This window comes from Centrocercus urophasianus, unplaced genomic scaffold, assembly GCF_019232065.1.
Source record: "Centrocercus urophasianus isolate 14NV4802_14NV808 unplaced genomic scaffold, USGS_Curo_1.0 seq_11, whole genome shotgun sequence".
In the NCBI taxonomy this organism is placed as follows: domain Eukaryota; kingdom Metazoa; phylum Chordata; class Aves; order Galliformes; family Phasianidae; genus Centrocercus; species Centrocercus urophasianus.
The window spans coordinates 44761576-44787289 of record NW_024884253.1 but is presented as its reverse complement, the minus strand read 5'-3'; the positions used below and the strand labels follow the sequence as shown (position 1 = coordinate 44787289).

The 25714-nt window shown below is 41.4% G+C and overlaps 1 protein-coding gene across 13 annotated transcripts in view; it reads left to right on the top strand.

Moving 5' to 3' along the window:
* The window catches only part of GATA6 (GATA binding protein 6), a 159650-nt gene extending 135289 nt beyond the window's left edge, over positions 1 to 24361 (top strand). For 9 of the 13 annotated variants that reach the window (XR_006167138.1, XR_006167141.1, XR_006167135.1 and 6 more), the window contains 2 exons: positions 21002 to 21095; positions 21587 to 24361. The gene's annotated coding sequence lies outside the window, so the exon portion shown is untranslated. Of the gene's footprint in view, positions 1 to 15664; positions 15830 to 21001; positions 21096 to 21586 lie in introns of all 13 variants that reach the window. The other 4 variants (XR_006167139.1, XR_006167133.1, XR_006167137.1 and 1 more) reach the window with 3 other exon arrangements.
* Positions 24362 to 25714: the final 1353 nt, after the last annotated feature.

The following is a 25714-nucleotide window of genomic DNA, read 5'->3' as shown; positions in this document are numbered from 1 at the left end:
CATGATCAGCAAAGGAAAGCTGCATGAATCAAGGGAAAAATAAAAAGAACACTGGGGATAAGAGGAGAAATGACAATAATCTTCAAACACATACATATAAAGAAGCTGCAAAGAGAAAGGGACAGCTGTACTAGCTATGTCCAGAAAAGACAGGAGAAGTAATGGGCTCAAGCTGCCACCAAGAAAATTCAAAACAGACATGGGTTAGGATATTGACAGCAAGAGTAGACTGCTGGGAGAGTCTTTAGGGTCTCAGTCATTAGAGATCTCTCAAATCAGACAGCATCTGTCAGCAAGAGAGTATTGATAATCCATTCTAACCTCACAACTCTGCAAAACAGAAGCAAATGTACCATCAGCCAAGATTTCAAGTAACAACTTGAGGTTTTTTATTCAAAATAAAATATGAAGTATAGCTACTGCAAAATCCTGAAGGGGGAAGATGACATAGAGAGTGGTAAAGCAAGAATTAGAAGCAGATTCTTCACATCTTGATGTGGAAAACTATCAATCAAAAAGATGATTTTTAATTAGATGTATACCATACAGTGCTTCTTCAGACATGAGAATAGTCTCACATCTCCAACCGCACAAAGTACAGAGTCATCCAGGGACATGCTAAGGAGGGTTTTGTTTTAAAACATCAAACACCACCCTTACCTATCTTGCAGATGTGAATCATTAAGCCATATAAGAGTCATTGTTATCTATTGCTGGCTATGGGTAAGAAGGAATATTGTGTTTTGTCAAACCAAACAGCAGAAAAGACTATCTTATTGCATTTGGAGAAGATCAGTGCTCTCCATGGCAGACAACCATGTCCAATGTCAGTACAAGAGATCACTAGCAGCAGCAGAACAGGTTAGAGACAAATGAATCACCTGTGTTAATGTTACGAGGTCTGAATGGAAACAGACCACGAAGAACTGAAACAAATCTTTTTATAAACATTTTTAGAATTGCCTACTTTTGACTATTCACAGAAATATTATAGACCAAAAAGGCACATGCCTCCCACCAGTATGAGTACTCCAAGATTTTGTAAGATGGAAAGTCCCACTAGGGAAAACAATCCACATCAAAGGAAACTGGGTTGGGAATGGAATTGTATTTTTATATTTGTACTATAAAACTAATTCACAGCATCTGACAAATGATTTTCAGGGGAATTGTTAACAACTCTGTTTTTGTAGCCATGAAATAACTGGCCCCAGTGCCTTTCCTTTCCTGAAACTGACCTTTCTTTTTTTGTTCCCAAAATATTTTGGTGCATTTTGTATCAATAAACTCCTGAATCATGAATAGCATCATCATTTGGGCTAGCCTACTGCAAGGCGAGGAACATTTTCCATCTCAATACTGTTAAATGATAACATGCTACAATTCAATGGAAATCCCTGATGTAATTTCACAAACAATTCTGAAGTTCTGAAATTTGGGCTTCTGTTTTGGAGTACAAGTAGGGCCTTGAGATGTGCTGAGAGAAAGGCACTCCAAAACTGCCAAGAGTCATGGGAACTAAACCAGAAGGTGAGAGACCTCCATTCAAAAACCTTGCCTATACCAGATTTCTTGAGATCTTGAACCTGTTTCTCTCAGCTAAGGAAGTCTCAAGTTAGACTCTTGAGAAAAGAAAAATCTTTAAAAAGACACTTGTCTACAAAATACTTAGTGCTACCGAAATCAAGACTTCTTTCAAGGAGGAAGGGCCCAGGATGGGGTTTTGGGCAACCTGATCTAGCAGATAGCAACTGTGCTTACCGCAGTGGGGTTGGAACTGGATGGTTTTTAAAGTTCCGCAATCCATTCTATGGTCCCATGATTCTACGATTCTATGAATTTGGTTCTATCAGGAATCTCTTCACTATGCAATGACAAGCAGGCTTTCAAGATGATAGACAATTTCTCATCTACGTGTTTTCATTTGCTTTTCACTGTGCATTTTGAAATTGCATTTTACAGCCAAGGGGAAAAAAAAAAAAGTGTGAGTTTCTTTGGAAACCAGTGAAAGCAGTGTCTGCCCCACCTCGCGTTGCTTCGTACCTGGCTGTGGGAAGAGCCTCGCTCATTCCAAAGGGAAGAGTCAGCGAGTGCAGCGTTATCCAGCCAAGCATGGGATGAGCCTGGGAGCACAGTGCTGCCCAGCACACAGACCTCTAAACAAGAAGCCCTGCTGCATTTTTCCAAGGCTGCCTCAAAGCGTGTTAACTTTCATTTGCAGAGCTTTGGGAAACTGCTTCTGCCAAACTAATCAGCAGCTATTACTCAACGTTAAGGGATACCTCCAGATTCGTTTGGACTTGGCACCCTCCAGAATTTTTCTCAGATAAAATATATTTAAAAAAAAAAAAAAAAAAAAAAAACCACGAAAGAAAGAAAGGGAAAAAAAAGATAATAATGCCCTGCTGAACTTTTGTGTTTTGATGTTCTTGTAACATATATGAAACAGATCTGACAGGAGAGTTTCCTTCAGCTCATATCTCAGCAGTATGTACGGGTATGAGATTTTTTCTTTCTTTCTTTCTTTTTTAATCAACAATCTTTACTAAAAATAACTCCTTTAAGACTGTGGAAGCTGATTTTCAGCCTTGTAAGTTCAAATGTGCCTGTGTTCATTCAGAAGGTTGATCTGGAGTTAATATGCACAGCCCTGTCAATACCGTGTTAAGCCCTCTGGCACCAGAGGGTCCAGGCAGTCTCCCTGTATTGTATCCCAACTCTAAGCATCAAGAGGGACGTAATCCATCACATCAGCCCTTGAACCAAAACTGCTGCAATTACATGCTCTCAAAATGGGCCCATTAACCTATCAAAAAGCATTTGAGGAGAGTTATAATGCTGTCAGTTATTGTTCACAGGGAAGAAGTGAAGATAATTCTTATCTTGCAAATAGATTCATGCAAAACCAATTGTGTTTGTGTTGCTCTAATTGATTTAGCTCATTTTCTGTCCTATGAAAATTCCAGGGCAGAGTGTTCACACTCATGTATGCCCGCATATTCAAAGGGTAACGTGGTTTCCCAAGAGAGAATTAGAAGGAGTCCTTGTGCCTGGCCTGCTGCAGGAGTGCAGAACTGAGTCAGCCACTAAGAGTAGAGCATTTCGTCCTGCAGGATCCCGAGGAGGGCAAGAAACATTCAAGGAGATGGAAAAGTGGCACAGTCAATGCTCTCTGTCAGAAACAGCAGCAGACACAGTAGCATTAACATTCACATCTAACTTCGGCGCCTCCATGTATTAACATTGAGCTTCAGGCACCTTTCAAAGCAGGCCTCCAATAGTGAATAATTTCTACAAGAAAAAGTAACAATTTACTGACCCGAAATAGAGCCTCCAAATCAGATAAGCTTGGCTACAGTAAGTTCAGCAACTTTCCTATCTTCTTTATAGAACGGCAAGTACACCCGATGAGCCCATTTTGGTGGAGATTAGGCAGGAGAGGTAACTGTGTTGATGACACTCCTCGTGGTTCCCCAGTGCTTGAGAGAAGGTGTGTCATTCAGAGCGTATTACTTATATCCCAAGATCATGAGGCAGGGAGCCTTGGGAGAAAAGCCCTCAGTAATCAGGGTCAAAAATCCTTCTCATTCAGCTGCCCAAACAAAGTGCCCACAGTAAAGTGGTGTGCATTGCTGTCCTCTGCATCTCCCCTGTGCGAGTCCTGCTTTTGTTGCTAAGAGCTCAGCAGGTAAGCTGGGGCTCTCTGAAGCTGTGCCATAGCTAGCTCTAGGCTCAGCAGGACATCAGTGGGCCCAGGCTACCTCTCACTGGGAGCCACAGGAGAAGACCTTTCCTGCAGAGGGCCAAGGGGTGGCACAGCTACTTGCATATTTCCCACACAGCACAGACCCAGGAGAGCTCTGCTCCCTCACCAACACGACCAGAAGACCACCTGCAAATGGAATTGACACATTCCTCTCTCTTTGTTTTTCTCACCACTGGCACACCACGCTATGCAACCTCTTCCCAGGTGAGAACCTAGCCTCAGCCATGAGCAGCTACCAAAAGTGGATGCAGAACGCAGCTTACACTCAGTTGTCCTTTCAAACTTAAGGGCCAACCCCTCTTTATGATTCTCCTTAATCCAAATGTCCTGATGAGTCATTTCTTTTCTTTGCTGAAAATACTCCTCTCACTTGCACTTGAGTCACTGGATTCATTCTGTTCTGATGACTTACACATTTCAGAAAGAATGTTGCTCCAAAAATAATAGGATGGATTCCTCCTCTCATATTTGCAGTCCTGTATGCTATTTCCCCAGTTTCAAGAGTGGAGCAGTAAAAATGTGTTCATTTCGTACTTTCCCCCAAAGCAGCTTCTAATGACCATTGCTGGAGGCCTGCTGGGCTACCAGAGGGCAAATCACATCTACCAGGGCAAAACCTCTCTCTATCCCCCTGTCATCACATTCTTCTTTGCCCGTATAGCAACTACTGGGGACTACATTTCACTCCTGTTTTTAGAACTCCCGGAAAAGAAAAACAGTGTCTTCCCAACAATATTTCCATTTGCTGAGGAATAGGGCTAGGAATACCCATATCTGAAAAATGAAAGCTGAAAAATGAAAGCTGAGCATCTCTTTAAATTCATAGTTCTCTCAATGAGTGGGGCCCATGGCTGCAGACTGCACGGAGCCTAAAGGCCATCTCTGTACAAAAGGGCACAGGCAGTTCCTGTATGTGCTCCATAACAGTATGACACGTCTCAAGGCTTTTGGACAAAAGGGATGTATTTTTTTATGTGAAATTGTTCCGTAGCTGTATATTTCTTTGTCCTCTGCCCATGGGAATAACAAAATCAGGCCAAGAATGAAAGACTCCTTTAAATGTCTCCACGCAGATCGGTTTGCCATTCATATTTCTTCTTGACGAGAGAGGCTGACAGGTTGAGGCAATACTAAAAGCTTTGTGGTAATGAAGGCAGGCACCTGATATCCAAAAGTTTTTAGACACTTTCACGCTGTATTAAGAAGAGCTCTTTCTAAAGCAGGGGGGTTTGCAGGTAAACTATACTTTGATTATTCTTCCTTGTTCTACAAACTAAATTGATAAGATTTAAGCTAACATTTCATCTTGACATTACTAATACATGTTTGCGAGCATTCTGTTTACACTTTCAATACAATCTGTCAGATTAGATTTGTATACCTGCTACTGAATAACAAGGGTACTATTGATTTGTCGTTATTTTGAAGTATTTGTTTTCTTCAGTTGAGCACATTCTATTTTGGCAGGGGTAGCAGGGAAACCAGAGACTTAACCTCTTTTCAGAAAGATTTAAGACTTGACCGGCACCAGAGCTTTGTGAAGCTGCTCACTCCCATGGTGGTTGGTGACACGGTATTGTCTTCTCTATTACTTTGTTCACTGTTCATTCCCTCAATTTTATGTCTAAGTCTGCAGTGCAGAGGACACACAGAGCGGGTGTGCAGGGTGTGCAGTGATAGCTTTCTCCTGAAGGGACTTGAAAAGTTGCTGAAATATTTGGGCTTTTTGTGCCCTGTGGCTCAGTTTGGAGGTTCTTTCAAGTACCTACCAGGCGCCTTCCACCCAGAGCAATATCCTGCTTTGCACTGTGAATACATACACACTGAAGTGTGGGGGCAATTTTTAGAATTCTTTATTCTCAGTAGGAGTATCTATACTTGCTGCTATGTGGATTAAAATAAAAAGACTCCAAATCTCATTGTTTTATGATAAAACCCACAGTATGACATGAAATCATTTTCTTTGGCTGTTTGAGGCTTGCAGAGCCCAGGTGCACTGGGGGGCACCCAAAGGCTATAGCAGCCTGCTGCACCATACAGGACCTTTCAACAGCAGTATTGCCCATGGAGATGTGCCTAGAGCTGCTATTGGTGATCTGTGCATATTGCATACTCAGAGTAAACAAAGAACACAGTGTAGGTATATATATGATGTAATTTATATAATATATAAATATTTGTATGTATGTTTGCAAAACCGCAACAACACCGCTGGTTTTCCACCTTCTCAGTGTGCTCGTGCAGTGCTGTGCTCCTATACTGGCACCTAGTGGGGAGCGCAAAGGAGATGGGTGAACAAAGTGGGCAGGATTCATGGAAATGCATACATCCAGCCCACGAAATACTCAGACATCCTTTTTATCTTGGATATTCAAAAGCCCCTCTAGCTTAGTGCAGTCTTTGCTGACTTTATTTCCACAGCAGTCTCACAGACCTCCCCCCCCCCCCATCTTGTCCTCCCTTCCCTATAACCAGAGAACCTTGGCTTGGGCAAGTATCCATTCTTTGCCTCGTACCCATCCTGCAGAACTGTGTCCCACTCCTTGCCCCTCCTTTCACTTGGCTTCCCTACTTATGGTCCCCCCCTTCTGAGCCTGAATCTCTTCGGTTCTCCCTGCCTTGACTTGGGCCACTCAGGTATCTCAGGAACGCAAAAGACTACTGACATTGCTTCCTGCCTCGTGGTGCTTAGGCCTAGGAGGAAAGGGCTGCCTCTCATCCAGCCAGGACTTCCTCCACCCATTCCCATCACTCACAGGAACTTTGTAGCCCACTATTGTCCCACTTTAGCTGAAACAGCAGAAGACTCAATCTTACAACTTCTCCCCAGGCCCACCCTGTGTCATTAGAGCATTTGAAAGGAAGCACTGAGAAGACATGATGTTCTTGCCAAAAAACATTCATCTTCTTCTTACCATCTGTATAAAAAGGAAACCCTTCCCAAGGAGCCTCCAAGATCGGTCTGAAATGTTGTAATCCAACTCAGACCTCCTGGACATTCCCATCACACCAATATATTGTGCCAATTACACTGAGACTATTGCCACAGTCGCAGAGCACCCTGGCTCCTAACAGCTGCAAGGGTTGCTGCAAGGATGTATTTACAGCACCAACCCAAGGAAAATCAGCCTCTTCCAGACAGGAACTTGCTGACGGGCAGCTCAGGAGAACCATCAGTCTTACTGAGAACTGGAAGCTTCCCACCACTGCTGACCACAGGACAGCCTGACCTCCTGCTTCCTGTGCATGGCAAAGACATAATGCACTTTTGCTTCTGAATTCAAATCTGCTAGATCCCTTGAGTTATTTCTTGTTTCCTACTCAAACTCTAACCCGTCCATCCATGTAGGGAGAGGATGCAGTGATTCCTTTGGTGGAGTCATTCATTTCCCAGCAGGGATGAAGGCCTTGCTGTTCTCAGGGGCACTCACTGAGGGTGATGCTGTTAGGCAGCTCTCCATCCTGTCCAGTCTGCAGCCGTGATTTACAGCCAGTCTCCAGTTACACAGTGATTCAGCTGACTTTTCTGTTGAATCGCTGATCTAAACCTTTTCAAGGCTAGCAGCATTTCTGAGATTCATTCAACTCGAGGAAACACTGGAAATTCATTAGGATGTTTTTACAATCCTGGAAATTGGAATGTGACTCTGTCACTAACAAAGGAACAGAAATGGCTCACAGTTTCATTGCCCTTTTCCATACATGTGAGGTGTTGTAGGCCTTTGTCATTCACTTTTTAAGTCACAGAGATTCTGGAGGACTTGCAGTTCATGCAATTTTGTCACAAGCTTCACTTGTGTCTGGTGCTTTCCTTAAAGCTCAGGCTCTTGTAGTCACTTGACTTGACTAGATGAGAATCTCAACTTTATAATAAAAGAAATCAAAAAATGATTCTATGTCTTGGGATTGCAGAGAACAGAAACAAACATTAACAATAAAGTTGCTCAAATGCAGGACGGTAGGGAAAAGCTAGAGTTTCAGGATGTTTTTTACACAACTTCTGATTTTGGCTTATGTTTTCTGAATCTCTGAGCGCTGGTGATGATGTTATCTGGTAGAAAGGGAAGGGGGGAAGAAGCCACTCACAATCATCTGAAATATCCTTGATCCAGCTTAGCACACCAGCTGAAATCAGGTGCTGTTCAGCAAGTGTGACTAATTTTTCTCCTATGGACTTGGTGCTCTCCAGCCTAAGAAGGCAAGCATCAGCTGAGCCCTCATCACAATGCAAACAACATTCTCACCAGAGTAAATATAGCCAAATAACAAGCGGTCTTGGGATTAAGGCAGATTTTTTTTCTCAGTAAGTGGGAGAAGATAAGCCTGAGTAATATATGCACAGCTGCATCTGAGCCGTGCACAGGGTAGGCACGTTGCGCTTTCCATGTTCACATATGATGATGCACCATCACACCTCACTGTGAATTTGCTTTGCTTCCAAGCAGTGCACACAGCCAGAGATGAGGATGCCAAGCAGCCTAGTAGCAACAGCAGGGAATTACATCATTTATAAGGCTTAGTCAACCAAGTGCTGAGGAGAAAGGTACAAACCACATGTCAGCTCAGGGAAGGGCGTCCTTCCTGTCGACTGGTCTCCTTCCAGAATACTCATTGCAGTGCTATGAGTGGCTGCGGTGCTTTTCTTAAAGCAAAAAATTCTTCCATAGTGTTGCACAGTAGGACACAGTAAGCCTTGGTCCAAAGCTCTTGCTGTAGTATGATGAAAGATATAACAAAACAGTGTTACACATAAAGGGAGGGAATCTTGGAGATAACAGTAACAGGATCATGTTGACCAGTAATCTGTTGGGTTTCAGTTTCATGGCTGTGAATTCTTCATGCTGGAATTTTCAAATGGCCTTAGGTAATTGGACTTAAAAATGGGAGGAGGAGACATAAGCATTAGTATTTGTACACTACTTGCAAATTCTGAACCCTCTCCTCACTTCAGTAAGTTCTTACTCCGAACAGGGAGTCACTTTACATCCTGCAAAAAGAAGCCTGCCTGCTTTTAAGATCTGTGGTTCGGTTTCAAAACAGCATAAAATCTTCAGAGTTGCTGATATAGACCAGAATCAGACAAACAAACAAACAAAAAAACCACAGATGTGTTGGGGCTTAAAGTAAAGACTGGCATTTAGGGTTGCCAAACATATTTGTTCACACAGCATTCCGTTATGAAGACTTTATTATGTACCAGTTTGAGGTTATACTCAAAATAAAGCTGGGCTGCCTTGTTCCTGTGGATCTTTTTTTCTGCCTTTATGGTGGATTTTTTTAAAATAAAGAATCATGAACAGGTCTCCCTCGGTGGATGGACGTCCTAACATGCCATGGTTTTGCCTCCCCAGAGCAGCATTTCCACAGGCTTGAGGGAAATCATATGAACTACATAGGAGGAATAGGAATAGGGATAGGGATAGGGATAGGGATAGGGACAGGGATAGGGATAGGGATAGGGATAGGGATAGGGATAGGGATAGGGATAGGGATAGGGATAGGGATAGGGATAGGGATAGAGATAGGGATAGGGATAGGAGGAATAGGATTCACAGGGCTGTCCCAGCCAGCTGCATCCCTGTTTGCAGGTTCTGGCACGAGAGCTTAGCAAAGTAAGGCAGCAGCAGAGCATCCGACCTAGTTGTGAACACATGGAAGAGAGGAAGGAAGCAGAAGGCAAAGGGAAGCAATGAGGAAATCAAAACTCTCCATGTTCTCTAAAGCTTTTGGTAAAAAAAACCATCATATCTACATACTGCTTATAACACATTTGTGTCCAAACTTGTAAAGGTAGTCGTGAAATAAAAATTCAGAAACGGGACAAACCTGGAGCCCTGAAGAGTCTCTGTTTTTAAGATCTGCATCAGTTAAGGACAGTTAACCTCTCATCAGGGCTGCTAATGATCGTACACAATCATCACTGCCCAAGGGGGTGGTGGAGTCACCATCCCTGGAGACATTCAAGAAACGTGAAGATGTGGCACTGAGGGACGTGGGTTAGTGGTCAATATTGGTGGTAGGTGAACAGTTGGACTAGATGATCATAGAGGTCTTTTACAGCCCTAATTGTTCTATGATTCTATGATCAGCACTGGCAGAGAGCAAAGAGCAGCCAAGGGCTTGGCAAGGAGAAAATTCACCAGCTGATCCAGGCTGGGGCAGCCACTGCCAACCCGCTTGCTCCTCTGATTTTGGAAATGCAATGGCTTAGGCTAAGCCCCCATCGAACACACATGTAGTCCAAGATTATTTTGGAGCTGGGAAGAGGACTGAGCTCACACCAGCGAGCACTCAATCATGGAGAGTGCAAACAAGCACCTCCTTCTCAAGTACTGCTAAAGAGAGGGAGGAATTTTTATTCTCTTAGGGGTGTTGTTCCTCACTTTTGCAAATCAGGCCTTATATCTGGGCACCTGAGAATTGGTTTGGGAAACTAACTTCAGCCTTCTTTTCCCCCTCCCCCTTTTTTTAATCTTGGCCATAAATTCTATCATTTACAAGTCAAAAACCCATCTGCTCTGAATTTGCACTTGATTTCACGCACAAATAGGGTTCACACATGTAAGTCTTGTCATTTGTGTGCTCCCAGAGGCAGTGCATAAATTACCCAAGCACAAAACAAGAACTCGGTCAGCTTTGCCTCGTGCAGTGCAGAGTAAGTGCACATCAAAGGGAATGCTGTGTTCCTGGAAGCAGAATGAGGAGACTAGGTGTGGACCACTCCCCTTCCATGTGGAAATACTGCTTTTCTTGGCCAAACACACACACACACACAAAATGAATAAATTAATAAATAAATAAGCAACTTAAAAAAAATTCTGCCAGAATTAATTATCCAGCAGAAGGTTCAGGAGATGGGATTTGGGTTGGCAAAACTATGAGGAGTGTTATTAAAGAAGATGCTAAAATGCCTCCATATGATCAGTGTAGATGGAGGAAGACACACTCAAGACAAGTTAAATGGAGAATATCAAACAGTCAAAATCATAGGGTTAACTCAGATTGGTCAACATGAAGTAATTCCTGCCCCAGGTACTACGAATGTATCTTGCAACATCGTGTTTCATGTGACTCCTTCAGTCACTCTTCTAGGCAAATTTTCTCTGGAGTACAAGTGCCTTGAAAATCTGGGCATCTCACTCTAACTGCAATCTATACAAAAAGCAGGATTAGCAAGGATTAGCAAGAAGTGAGGGAGGAAAGGCATTGACTCTGCGTGGATCTTTCCCAGATAAATAAATTAAAAACATAGTAACACACAATGACTACCACAGCTTGTAAATTAAGAGAGTAACTGATGCATAGTGAGGCACTGATGTATAGCCTGGAGGAGGAACAACTTAATGTGAACTACTAACAATTCATTTAAAAAAAAAAATACTTTGAAGAAAAAAATTGTCTCCAGACCAGCTTATGAATAAAGCATACCAAAAGGCAATTCTGATACTCCGTCAGCAGAACAAAAATGGAATGCTCCCCCAAGTCTAGAATAAAAATGAATTCCTTCTTGTTAAAAATACAACTGCTTTGACATCTCAGGTTAAATGTTCTGGTGCTGCTTGGAGAAGCACAGTATGCCACACCAAAAAATACAGTGCCCCACACAGTTAGCTGAAATTGCTGTAAATACAGTTCAAGTCAGTGCCTGCTCCGAGCTCTATTGTGTAGAATCGTAGAATCATAGAACGGTTTGGGTTGGAAGGGACCTTCAAAATCACCTACCTCCAACTGCCCTGCTGTAAGCAGGGACACCTCCCTCTAGAACAGGTTGCTCACAGCCCCATCCAGACTGGCCTTCCATACTTCCAGGGATGGGGCATCCACAACCTCTCTGGGCAACCTGTTCCAGTGTCTCACCACTCACACAGTAAAGAATTTCTTCCTAATATCTGGTCTAAATCTACCCTCCTCCAGTGTAAGGCCATTTCCACTTGTCCTGTCTCTATATGCCCTTATAAAAAGTCCCTCCCCAGCTTTCCTGTAGGCCTCCTTCAGCTACTGGAAGGCTGCTAGAATGTCCCCTCTGAGCCTTCTCTTCTCCAAGCTGAAGAGCCCCAGATCTCTCAGCCCGTCCCTGTGAGGGAGGAGCAAGGAGAGGGCATTGGCTACACATCAGCTGCTGCTGGAACTGAGCAATCCTGGCCATTAGGTAGCATCTCCATAGTGTACTTCTTTGACCTGTTTTGGAGAAGTCTCAGCTTTATTGGAGCATATTCAGGTGTTTATGAACAGCAGTACCATAACTGTACATAATTGCTCTGAGGTTCTGTTATCTGACCACTCAGATGGGCTACGGGGAAAAGAAAAGAATTTTCTGTCTCATGTTTTTGCCAGTCTTCCTGTCCCCAAGGACTACACTGAAGCCACTGCCATCAAACCTACCCTACAGGAAAAGTTGGTGACTTTGTGGAAGTGTGAGTCATGGCTTCAGCAACTAAAGGTTCACTCCAAGAAAGCATGCAGGCAACAGAGATAAAGGTCCAAAATAGACAGAAAGGTAAATCCAACACCTTCCTCCAAATTGCCCACAGCAACTTGGGTTAAAGCAACGGTGAGATGTCTGGAGTGTCAGTGCAGGTCTCCAGGAATATCTCTGTTTCTGGATGCCACTTCTGAAAGCTATTTTTTATCTGCTTACATCTTAGATGTTCCCTTCTTTCAGAATCCTGCTTGTTTTGCTGGTTTGTTTTGTGAAAGGGTTAAAAGCAGCCCCATTGGAAGACCGTTTCTTGATACATTTTAGATTTGCTTCTTCTAAAGACACGGCTAAACCCTACTTCAATCCTTACTAAAGGTTTGGACGAAACTTCAATTGCTTTCAAAAAACTTACTCAATATAAAGAGTCAGTTTAGCAGTTAATTAACTTGAAGCTTCTTCTTTCCCTTTGGACAGGCACACATTTGGGGAACTGCTTTAACATCCAAGTTGGTACAAGCATGAAAATCCATTGAGGCAATCAGATTGTGCAGGAGCAAGCTTCTAACAGCATGCATCCAGGCAGGTTCATCAGATGGCCAATCTATGCTCACATGTACACACAAGAGCATGATGCAGGTAAATAGCAGAGCCACAAACAAATCACAGAATCATAGAATGACAGAATCATTTCAGTTGGAAGGGACCCTTAAAGGCTATCAAGTCCAACTCCCCTGCAATGAACAGGGACACCTACCGCTCAGTCAGGTCACTCAGAGCCTCATCCAGGCTGACCTTGAGTGTCTCCAAGGATGGGGCATGTGCCACCTCTCTGAGCAACCTGTTCCAGTGCCTCATCAATCTGTCTTACACTCAGAAACAAAAATCAGAGGCTGGTAGGCAGAACTTAACCAGACAACTTCTGGAGTTCAGTTAACAAAGATCTCTGAGAAAAAAAAAACGATTTACTAAAGGCATACCTTAAAAACTGATATCAAATCTTTTTTTTATTTCATTGACTTTCTAATATACTATTAACCTACACTGCCTCTGTTCTGGGAGTTAGATGTAAAAAACTGATTGAATTCTTCAATCATTAAGAAAACATGCAGTACCAGCATTAGCTTGTAACTTTTCAAATCTTGGCAGAGTTTGCGTTCAACCTCTCAACTTCCACTCAACTTTCCTGTCTTGTTTTTAAGTTTGCTTATTTTAAGCACAACTAAAGGAATCTCTCTCCCTCCTCCCCTCTTCAAAACCAGACTTCTGCATCAATCAGTCTCCCCAGTCCCTTTACCACTCTGCTTCATACATTTTTGTACTCTGATTGTAGACAAGGTCTTCAAAAGAAAAACTTAAGAAAGTCTAAATCTGAAGGTTAAATACTGTGCAAAGCAAGAAAAGACAGGACAGGAGAGCACTCAATCATGTATAGTTTCTCATCCTAATGAAAGCATCCTTTGAGAGTCTGCCTAGGTGTTGTCTAGCTTATATGATACAGTGCAGTGCCCATCAGCACTTCTGTTTGGAAGCTCACTCCTTAGAAATCACCAACAGGCTCATTACACATAAATCAGAAGAAGTGTTTCAGACATGCCTGGGAATCTGGGGATGCTACATGGAGAGGGAGTTTTGTCTGCTCTGTGGAAAAGGGGGTAGGCTTGGCTTCCTATCCTTGTGCATTCAATCAAGTGAATTGCACAACCATACTGCTTTTCTCTATTTAATGTAATGTTTCCTGAAATGTCACTATTGAGTAGTACAAGTTACGGTTACTGTGGGGGAAAGTACCCCAGGCTAATAATGGAAAGCAAGCTATCTAAGGGACAAGGGAAGACAGGAAGGTGTTCCTTCAATTAGATCAAGAAAATATTTATATGTATTTCAAGCATACTTTTGAGCCTACAACACCAAATGAAAGGTAGCTTCTTGCATCTTGATGGAATCCCATTGATTTTAGAAGTCTATTCCTTGTAAAATACCATCTTGTACTAATCCAGGTTTTGCAGATCTAGACCTTAAAAATTTAATGAATAGCTGGATGCTATTCATTAATAATATTTTAAAACTCTCACCTACACTGAAGAACAGACAAAATAAGAATACTTGGAGAGACAAATCATATCCACAGTGGCTCTGAAGGTGCCTCATCTTATCACAGACTGAGCAAACTACTCAGGATCCCGTTTTTTTTAATGTGATTTCCAAATCAGAAATTTTTATAGAGGGAGACAAAATCATTAGTAAATCCTCAAACAGGGTCAGGACTTCAGATTCTGAAGTAGTCTTTCAAAAGACAAAGATTAAGATCAAGGTAAAATCTATACTGGCCCATTTTTGAAACTTATGTGTGAAAGATATGGTCTCAGAGTCAGCCAGTTCACAGATCAGTTTAATCTGTGGCCTCTATCTTGAGGCCTTAAAAACCTGCTGAGGCTAATGGGAGTAATCCAATTGCATTAGCACACCTCAGAGCAGTGCATTCACCTCAGATCCCAAAGGCAGAAATCTTTCTTGCCCTCACCTTATCTGCAGAAATCAAATGCAGCACCAGTGAAAACAGACAGAGGTGTATGTAGCTGGGGAGCATCTCTAATTCAAAACATTGTTTGTGTGACACCCACCTGGGAGAGTTACTATTTGAAATGGAGTGGTGATGTCTACAACCTCCTTTACTATGGAAATGCTGAATACAGCAGAAAACAAAACAAAACAAAACAAAAAACACCAAACACTATTATTCATTGGAATCAATTCACTGCACTAAGAAAGGAGAAGGTGATTCCTTCTAAATCTTCTCTACTTCAGTGCAAGGAAGCTGTTTTTTAATCATCAGGGATGGTTGTGACATTGAAATAGAGACTGTTCACTGGATTACCATAAAAAAAACTTGACAATTAATTACCTGAACTCCATATAGCCAAAAATAATAACACTTAGAACCAGGCTGTACTACCTCTTTTGAGAATGGACATCTGTGTGCTCTGCTAGTCACAAAGAATTAGGATCTCCAAGACAAAGAATTTAATATATTGCTCTTTGTATTCTTCAAGTCTCTGCCTGTAGCTCTGTTAAGCACTCAGGGTTTTTATTCAGTAAACTACATTATTAGGGCCACTTCCAGCTACAGTTACTGTCAACAAACAGCAGCTGGGGCAAACACGCTTCTACTTAAGCATGAATCCCAGATAGGAAAACACAAAAAAGCACTGTAGTAAAATCACAGAAATTGCTATTAGTCATTCAAAATGGAAAATAATCAGTTCCCACAATATTTTTCTCTTTGTGTCCAAGTCATCTTGGAAATACAAGATTCTCTCCTATAAAAACATGCATCAACAGCCCATTTGGTGTTATCTTTAACACAGAAATTATGGAAGTGGTTGTCTTTGGCCAGCTCCATTCTTTCTCTTCGTCACTCACCCTTGTTCAGCAGATAACATGAATGTGTGTACTTCTTCCCACCATTTGCCACCCTTCAGGTGTCACCACTACAGCTTGCACAACCCATAAGCACAGGAGACAACTTCTGCATTGTATGGACTATCCGTAATGCAAAGCAGTACATTCAGAGGATAACAAAGATGGCATTGAATATTTGACTGCTCAAAAACAACGGTTCTGGTCATTTTGAACTTATGTAGCAGGTAATTTACCATGTTTCAAAACCATTTACTGTTCAACTAAGAAAGCAGAGACATTATTATTATTATTATTATTATTATTATTATTATTATTATTATTACTATTGCTGCAAATTTTACAGAACCAGGGCTTCCATTGTGGTTGGCTTTTTTTGTTGTTGTTTTTGTTTTTTCATTTAAAATTGAAAGAAACTAATATTGACACTACATACAGAAGTCCAATGTTATTTTAGTTGACAGTACTTCTGTGAGGCTGAAAAGGAGTAAGGCTGTGTTTTGTTTCCTAGGTATCTCCTCTGTGTACCAGTCTCCCTTGGTACATTCTTATTCTCTATCTCATGTGATCTCTTTGCTATTGAAACATCCTCTGAATCCATACATTTGAGGGAATATAAACATTACTCCCTTCAGCAAATTTCATTTATATGTGCAAGAAAGATTCCAACTACGAACTTAAAGCTTTTGCATTACTGTTGGTGGGAGTTTTCAGAGGCACTAGCTGTATCAAAAAAAAAACAGGTCTTCACCGGGTGATTAGATTTGTCTTCTTAATGGCAAAAAAATAAAACTCCCAATTTTGATGTCAGGTGAAGACAGATTGCTGTCCAAGTTTGTTGGTTTGTCTGAACTGGAATCAACTTCAATGTGTTAACGAGAGATAATTCCTGAGTAAGAATGAGTAAATTTTGTTTAGTCAGTGCCTTCCTCACCAGGGTATGTTTTATAGCCAAACAGAGTGCCTTCAGCTTGCTTTAAAAACAAAGTCCTAGTCAAGCCTGAGCTGAAGATTTCTCGAATCAGTGTGTTGTTTGGAGCTAAGTGACATTTCACCTCTATTTTGACCACTGATTAATAGAGTGTGTTTATGCCCCTTCCCTCTTGTTTGTTGGATGAAAACTCTGACCTTCTGAACAAGATGGGAAAACAGTTCCATCAGGGACTGAGTAGTACTGTAGAAACTAAAATGTGTGTGTGTGAGAGAGAGAGTGTGTGTGAGTGGGAGAAAATGCTCTCTTCTGTTTCCTGCCGAGTTGATGGTGAGGCTGGAGGAGACCCAATTCCTCCAAGGGAGTTTATTTAAACTGTGATACTAAAGTTATTCTGAAAAGACAAATGGCCCCTCTGACAGGACTCAGCTGCTTTATTGACTGCTGCTACAAATTTTGCTCTTGATTTAAACCCTCAGTCCAAAGAGTACCTTGAGTGAAGAACCTGGGCTTGGGGTGCCGTTAGAAATTGGGAAAAAATTTAGGGTGAAGGGAACTGACATCAATGTGAAGTGTGTCTTCTCCAAATGGAATAAGCACTTTATTTTAGTGGTGCCTCATGGTTAAGATTACGGCATCAGAATGGATTTTGCAGTACGGAGATGGCAGAATGAGTCACTTGGTCTGAGACACAGTTGACAGGTATATGGGCCTTCAGTCAGTGTCTTTGTTCCTCATATTCACACCCCATTTCAAGAAGCTGTGCTCTTGCCCACACCACCATGCCCTCAGCAGTCTTGGCCCATATCCCTGAAGGAGGCTCAAACATTGGCTGCATAACTGTCGTGGCAGCAGCCACGCTCAGGACTGTGCTACCACCTAAAGACTGTGGATGGGGATATGCCAGTGCAGCACTTTTGCCCTGACATGGCTGTGTTTGCTAACAAAGATTCAACCTAGCAGATGCCAGGTAGGATGACTAATATACAAGATACATGGGGAAAGTGGCCTCAAAAAAGCTGTTTAATCTTATTTGCAGGGGAAGTTCAGGTGCTCTAAACTTCCATATGAACTGACACATAGCCTGTGTCCCTCCCAAATGTTGAATCCCTAGCAAGTTCACATATATATATAACTTGCAAGGTCAGAGATGAATAAAACCTTCAGTTCCCAGAAGCTCCCCAGAAAAGAGGAACAGCAATGTGGACAGCCAAAATAAGTTTCCTGCCAAGATGGGGCCATGACTTCAACCATGTTAGAAGCTGCAGGGCCTGCTCAGGAAAAACACCTCATACTGCTCAGTTTCAGCTGGATCCAAGGCCTTCAACCAAACAGTACAACTATCCCATGACAAAAACTAAGGAGAAACTAGACGAACTCACTTGAAGTTCCCATACAAATACATATTTGACTCTGACGCATACTTCCACTCAGTTTTCACTTCCCAGAAAGACATCATGAAACCTCCCCGTGGTCGTGGCAGTGGACCCCACTGAGGTGGTGAGCATCTGAACGACGGTGATGTAAAAGGGCTGGAAGTTTCCCGATGAGTTTTCAGGGTAAAAAATGCAATACAGCCTTGCATACCAACAGAATCAATTTAGAGGTAGGGGATATGCAAAAATATACCAAAAATAGTATTTTCTGCTGAGGATCAGATTGTATCATAAAATGATTTTTTTTTTTTCCCTGAAAATTATTCAGAATTAAAAAATCAACCACAAGAAGGATTATATTGTGGACATTTCTTTCCTTTGTCCTTTAAATTTCTGTGAGAACAGAACAGACCAAGAGGTTGCTCAGGATTGTCTGGCAGATGAAGTGAGCAGTCAAGCTGAGGATAACGATAAGGTAGACACCAAGCTAAAGAAAAGTTTTAATATACCAAATTTTTGTGATATATATATATATGTTTTAAGCACCAAGGAAAAAGAGTTTTATAAGGTAAATATTTACAAATAAGGTGGTAACTCAGAGAGGTTTGCATACTCCGAATACTGCAACTTCTGTCCTGAATGAATATTGTCATCAGGTGGAAAACTGCATTAGCAAGGGTCAGAGGAAATCCAGGACAGAGGTCTGTGTCCTTGAGGTGATCCCAGAGCGCCTGAGAATTTATTTGGGTTCACCAGACCTGACTGCTGTCCAACCTATTTCCTAGGAAAATGCTGGTCAGCTGCTCAGCAAAAACATATGAGAAACTCACCATAAAAAAAATGAAAGTGGGTATCATGTCCTGGTCATGGCATAGCTAAAGTCCCATAAGTTGAAAAACCTTTTCTTAGCATTACTGGAAACTAATGTTACTGCTTAATTGGTAGTACGGTGACATTTCTGAATTCAGTCAGGTTGAGTAAAGTGGTTTCAAATCCTTCATTAATTCCTTCTTGCTGTCCCCATCCTCTCCATATACAGGCTCATTAGGATCATTCTTTCACAAAGGGAAGAAGAGAACTTAGAGGGCGGAGTAAGAGAAATTAGTAGCCAGTTGTCCTTTTGAACACAGACTGCAAAATATTAGCCTCCTTTTTCAACAAGAGACAAGAGGAAATACCAAGGAAAAGCAGTTAAAGGTCACAAAATGGCACATTTTTTGTGTACTTTAGTAGAAATATGTGAAAACAACTGTAAAGAATGGATAAATCATGTTTTAACTTCGGACTGAGCTCAGAATTTTCAACAAGAAAATCTACCTTCCCTATTTATAGCTGATTTTGTCACAACCATACTGTATGCTACTGCCATTTATTAGCTGACAATGGTTTTGATTAATCAGTGTGAAAGTCATCCTCTTAATAGAGAAGTCACAATGAGACATAAGACAAGATCATCCCTTGCGTTCCTTGTCCCTTTTTCCTCGGGATACTTCACCTCCTGTCCTATTAGAAATGTCAATGTTTATGTGCCCACATGCTGAGAGAATAAAACAGCAGCATGCCAGTGGAAAGTTTGTGTTCATGTAGACAGTATTACAGCGCTGATGGCCTCCACAGAAGATAAGGGCACATATTTTGACAAACAATTACTCATCTGCCATCAGAGCATGAAACAATAGAGAATTATTATATATTAGGTATGGCAAAGAAGCTTTTAGACTGTTTCCAGACAAAGGCCTAATCACATGTGACTTCAGTTTATTCTCAAATATTACTGGCACAGTTCGTGTTAAACTATTATTAAACTCAAGTTTATTAAACAAAAGTTTCATGTGCATACATTCCTGTGCCAGTAATACTTGGGGGAAAAATAGAGATGAGCTCGGCAAAGTGGTAGAAAAACCTCTGTTATTAATAAGCACATTAACTGTAAAGGCAATGCATTTGGAGCACACCTTTAACACACACAAATTTAGGTACTCTTCTTTTTCACTATGGATTTCCAGTATTATTAAAAGATTTAATAAGCATAACCATATGCAGAAAGATATCACCTTGCTCTCCAATGTGAATATTTAAGGAATGTGAAGCCATGAGCAGGCTCATGAGCAAGTCTAACTCCCTCCATTGGAAGTGCTTGGTGAAGCCTCAAAAATCTGATTAGGAGAATGGGCCCAGAAAAGTGCTCATATTTTAATCCAAAGCCAAATTTCATGTCAAATATTTTCACAGTTATGTGTTGCTTTACATTTCTGATGACACTACCCTCTTTTTTTTTTTTTTTTTTTTTAATATAATGAGAAATGAATATTAAATTTGAACGCGCTGCTGGAAAATAGGCATGGACTCTCAGCTAAAATTCATGGTAAAAAAACCATCCTTCATTATGGTTATATATCTGTACCCCTTCAACCAGCATAAAATATATAATCATCTGATGCTGACTGAATGCAAATTTCCACCAACGATCACAGACTGCTCGTTGTTTGCAAATGACTTATTATCAAAGAGTTCCACAAACAAACTCAACAACCCTCAATATTGGGAAAAAAAACACCTCTCTCTTTTCACAAACATTTCACAGCAGGGAATATCAATCTTATCAAATGCGTTATCTCAAATAATTTGCTCGGATACATTGAGGTGTTTTCAGATTATGAAAACCGAGCAGTATGATTTCCATACCAGGTTTTCTGCCTCTGTGCTCAAGATGAGTACAGAGGTCTCAACCAAAACAAGATGCATTAGCTGAGTGAGACTAACAGGCCGCCACCAGAAGAAGGCAACAAGAAGACCAGAAGACTCCAACAAGAAGGCACCAACCTTCTTACAGCAGGATTCTGACTTTGGTTCCTAGTAACTTCAGAAGACTCCACTTCATCATAGAAATGTCTGTATGTTTATTTTATATCATTTCTTACAGACTAGCTTTTCAACAAAGTATTGTCTGTGTATAGAATTGTATCCATTAAACTAGAGATTTATTGTATGCATCAAAGAAAAGTAAATAACTGTAAAGTGCATTAAATTTCTAAGTAATGATTGCATACACTAAACCCATGATGGCTGATATGGTTGTTTCATGTTTGCAGACCCAGACTGATGAATCCTGCTGTAATTCTGCCTTGTCATGCACTCGTGAAATGGGTTGGATGTCCTTGAGGGCCAAGCCACGTCCTTGGCAAGGTGGGAAGAGGGAACGTTTTCCACCACAGTGGCAGAAGGGTTAAGATTTCCATGCCTGTGTACTATCAACAGTGTCATTAACTTGTTTTCATTTCTTTCTTGTTTTCATTCCCTTCTAATGCTGTTGTTCATTTTCAGATTCCATTTTTAATATTTTTAATTCAGTTTTAATATCCTCCACAGGAATTTAAAAACAATCTACTCTTTAAAACTTAATTGTAGCGTTTGTTATTCCATAAAAATACATTTTAAATTTTTGATCCAATTTTATGAAGTAATTGGATATTAAATGAATAACGAGAACAACAAGACCCTTATTAACTTTTTAGTCATTAAACTGACTTAACATTTTAGAAAGAACAATAACTTTTCCAATAACGGTCCCAAGCAGCGTTTATATTGCAATGCACTAAACCAAATGTATAAAAAGATGCTGTCTTTCTTGGATGGTGGAATGGAAATTTGTCATTATTTACATTTTCCCCACGCAGAACCAAGTGCCTGCAGTTCTCTCCAAGAAGGGACAGTGCCCCTCCTGCTGCAAGCAACTCAACAACCCTTCAAGCATTAAGGAGAAGCCCCGCTCAGCAGAGATGCCAGCTGCTCTCCATGCTGAGCCTCTTGTTCCTGAGCAGGCAGATGGTGCAAGGCCCATCACTCTGTGTGCACTCAGCTCAGGGCACAGCTGGAAAATCCCACCTCCTGGCCATTTCCCTGTCCAGGTGAAGACACCATAGAAGTTCTGGATACATTCCATCACTGACTGGGAAGCATACCGTTGGGTAAAGGGCAGAGCAACCTGCTGTAGCTGTTGGTGTCTCTGTTCATCGCAGGGTGGTTGGACTAGATGACCTTTAAGGTCATCTTCCAGCTCAAACAGTTCCATGATTCTGTGATTCTGAGCCCTGCCTAGGAGCAGCTCACACACAGCACTCCATGCAGATGGAGAAGTTCCCAGAGATGGGACTTAGGAACAGATGGGTGTGTGATTAAGTCCAGCCCTTACTATTGGCCCAAGTACCCCTTTGGCACCTCATGTTGCTTTACAACTTCCTCAAGCCTCTCAGTGCCTTGTCCCGACCACCTAATACTCTTTCCATACATTCCAAAATGCAGCTGAAATCTGGACAGCGAGAAACCTGAGCAGTGCTGTGGAGCCCCCAGTTATTCACAACACCTCGCAATACAACCTAAGTGGGCGCTCCAGAAAGCACTGATTTAACTTTCCTGTCTCCCAGTCAGCTGGAAATCTATCAGTGTAAAATATCTTCTGTCTGAGTAAAAGCTGTTTCCAGCTTTCTGAGCAGCCTAGGAGAACTGAGCCATGGCCTGGCTTCTCATCCCAGTTCTCCTCACTCAAACTGCACATCCAGCTCAAGAAGGAGGCTTTAGATGTGTGCTAGCCCATAATCGTGCCAGCAGTGTCTTTGCAGTCACGGAGGACTTTATGCTAAATGCTTCTCTCCCACAGTTCTAAAATAGTAACTAACACAGCAAGCAACAAATGACTACGGGGCTTCTCGAGCAGCAGAGTGCACACTGGTCCTGTCTCAATGGAAAAAACAAAAAAAAGAAGAAGAATTTTGCCAAAGGTTTGAATGGGAGAAAGAGCTTGTGGCTGACCACACAGCAAAGGGCTTTATTTATTTATTTATTTATTTAATGTCAAGTAAATGCAATTTATAAGCCGTTGCCCGCAGAGTTTTCTATTCAAAAGTAGGTGTAGTAGGTCGAAAATCAAGAGACCAAAAGGCACAGGTGACACAATCTGAGCACAGGACCATTGTGTTGGGCCCAGCCCCGCTGCCCCAGCCACAACACTGTGAGGAAGTGCCACACAAACAGAGGAAGCAGAATTCGGGCCGAGAAGGATTTAGTAACCGCATTACTACGCTCTCAGCACTGATGCCTGCAAAAGATAAAACCTGGGAAAAGACCTCGGGTTCCTACTCCTTATTGTTGCTACCGGGGATTTAGCTTGTATGTCTGAACTGTGTACATATTTCACTGGTCTAGGTGGGGCACCGCCAGCATATTTGTACGGGCTGGGACAGTGACAGGACTGCTGATGTTTACAATAACAGGTTAGAGGGACTTTGCCAAAGCATTCTTAGTTTTTAAAATGATCAGGGCGACCTAGCCCCCTTCCCCCTCTCCATTGTTACTTCATCTGCGGGATTTACGGAAGAAGGAAATGGTAAATTACAAGAAAAAAAAATAGTATTTATCTTGCCAGGACATGTTGCTTTGAACTCGGATGATATTAACATATCAATCAGATTCAGTGATACGTTAAACAAGGTTGTCCCTGGTTTATGGTTCACTGAGTCTGGGAGCTGAACTATGGCTTTGTATTCCTCTGTCTGAATCCTTCCCCAGAGCATACCACATTGGTAGCCAGCACCAGGAGGGATTTGTTTTGTCTTGTTGACCCAAAATGAAGCCCATTTCCATTGAACTTCCAGTGAATATTTGCCCAGGTAGGTATGTTTCAAAACAGTGATAATGGCTGAAAATCCTTGGAGGAAGAAATCTAAGACTAAAGAACACAATCAGAAGCTACAAGCGCACTGTTTAGAGTAGTCTTGTGAGAGGAAATATTTCAGATGACATTTCCAGTTCCCAATCAAAGCTTGGCCAATTAGATGGAAAATTAATTTAGAAAGGAAGCATTAATTAGATTTTTATATACATGTTAACTCCAAAATTTCACGAGGCTTCAAATATTTGCCTGCTTCGCTCAGCCATTTCCTGATTATGGAATATCCATTATTTTACAGAAACTCTTCAGGCTGGGGACAGCTTAATTTCACTACATGGCTTCCTCTGGGGATGGCTAGGAACTTGTTTCTTGAGTGTTAAATGGCAGCACTGAGCTGGGTAGTGATTTGAACTGGTCTGCACTGGATTTACCATGCTAAGCAGCACACCGATCCACTGGCTACAAAGAATTTTAAAAAAAAAGACGAGAGAAAGAGAGAGCAAATCAAGCAATTCCCACAGGTGGTAGCCTGGAAAAAAATCTTACCGTCTTCTTTCTTTTCTCTGCTAGGAAATGGCACAGACAACAAAATGAAGAAATACATCTAAAGAATCTTTAACTTCATTTGTTTCTGTTTGCAAAATGATACTCCTCCGTTTTATAAGCCAACAGTGAGAACAGATACTGCTAAATAAATTGCATAGTAACCAAATAACTAATTTAATAAACAATAACAACGCTCACAAATAAAGTTAATCCTCAGAGCTTTAAACCAATACATAAATTGAACTCACAAGTGTGATCCTTTTCTGCGAGCTACAGTAAAATCTGAAGGGGGTCGTAACCGTACCATTTACTCTAGACAAGTTGCACGTGCATTGCTGTTTGGAAAATGGAATCAGTTGTTGGAAAAGTACTTGTACTTACTGCACACAGAAACACTCTACAGTTCATCAGCAGACAGACCCCATCAGGCTCACTATCCACTTTTTATGCAATTAGGTTTTACACTGACAATGTATTACAAAATTATTAGAAAGGGAGCTGGAGTTAAAAATTAAGATGACGGAAGTTCAAAGCTTGGGATCACAGTTCAGCAAAAGCTCTCTGGAAGTGAAAAAAGAGGAAAACCCCAAACAATCTGATTTAAGAAAACAAGTTACTGAAGAAAATGAAGTCCAGTTTCCTGCAGCTTTCTACCTTGTAGTTGAACTATCCTAAACCTAATAAGATTTAAACTCTGATTGAAATTCTTCCTGTGGTTGAGGCCACTATCCGCTCTTATTCCCTCAGATGTGGATTTTCTGGTGGAAGTAGTCATGTTTTGTTCCTAACAATTTTTTTCACTCAGCTGAAAAATAAAGCAGGCCTCTCCGCTCTTTTCAGGTACTACTTTTCACCAAGCAAGGAATAAGGTAATGTGTTGGGATTTTTTCACTAAATAGATCGACATTAGTCTGAAAATTCAAAAGTTTTGGAGGAGTGAAAGCACCATAATAATACACACTTCTGAAGGAAAGCACATTAGAAGTCCAAGGATCTTGTGTGCATTTGCTCCTGTCTCTAAGTTTTCCCTCATCTGCAGATTTGTATATGAGATGCTACGTGTATCATCAAGGTGCATGTTCTTTTTATAAGTAAGAACGACTGTGGGGAATAGAAACCCAGCACAGTCATGCCAAAAGAGGAGCTCACAGTAGACAAGCTACTTTAAGCAGGTATAGCTGAAGCAGAAAATAAATGCTACAATAAACAAATTTCAATTGTAGCGTCTTCAGGGAGTCTCTCATGTTTTCTGTGAATTTTCTTTCTTTAAGAAAAGAGCAAGAGAAGTGACAATGTCTAAAAGGATACAGGAGGACGCATCTTCTGCTTCAGTTTTCCCTTATGTCTGTATTCTAGAAGACTGACAGTACTTCAGCATTTCTGTCAGAAAAAAAATGCCTCCTCGCTCAGCCTTTGCCTGAAATGCAGTTTCATCCACTACTGAAATGAGACAAACAGCCATATTACTTTCAAAAAGTGCTTTATAAAACATCCACACAGCAGTGGTAAAGGCTGTACAGCCAAAATTTGCTGTTTGTGTTGAGTGTAAATGAGGCCTCTAAGAACTTCCAGGACAAGATAAGGCAATGCC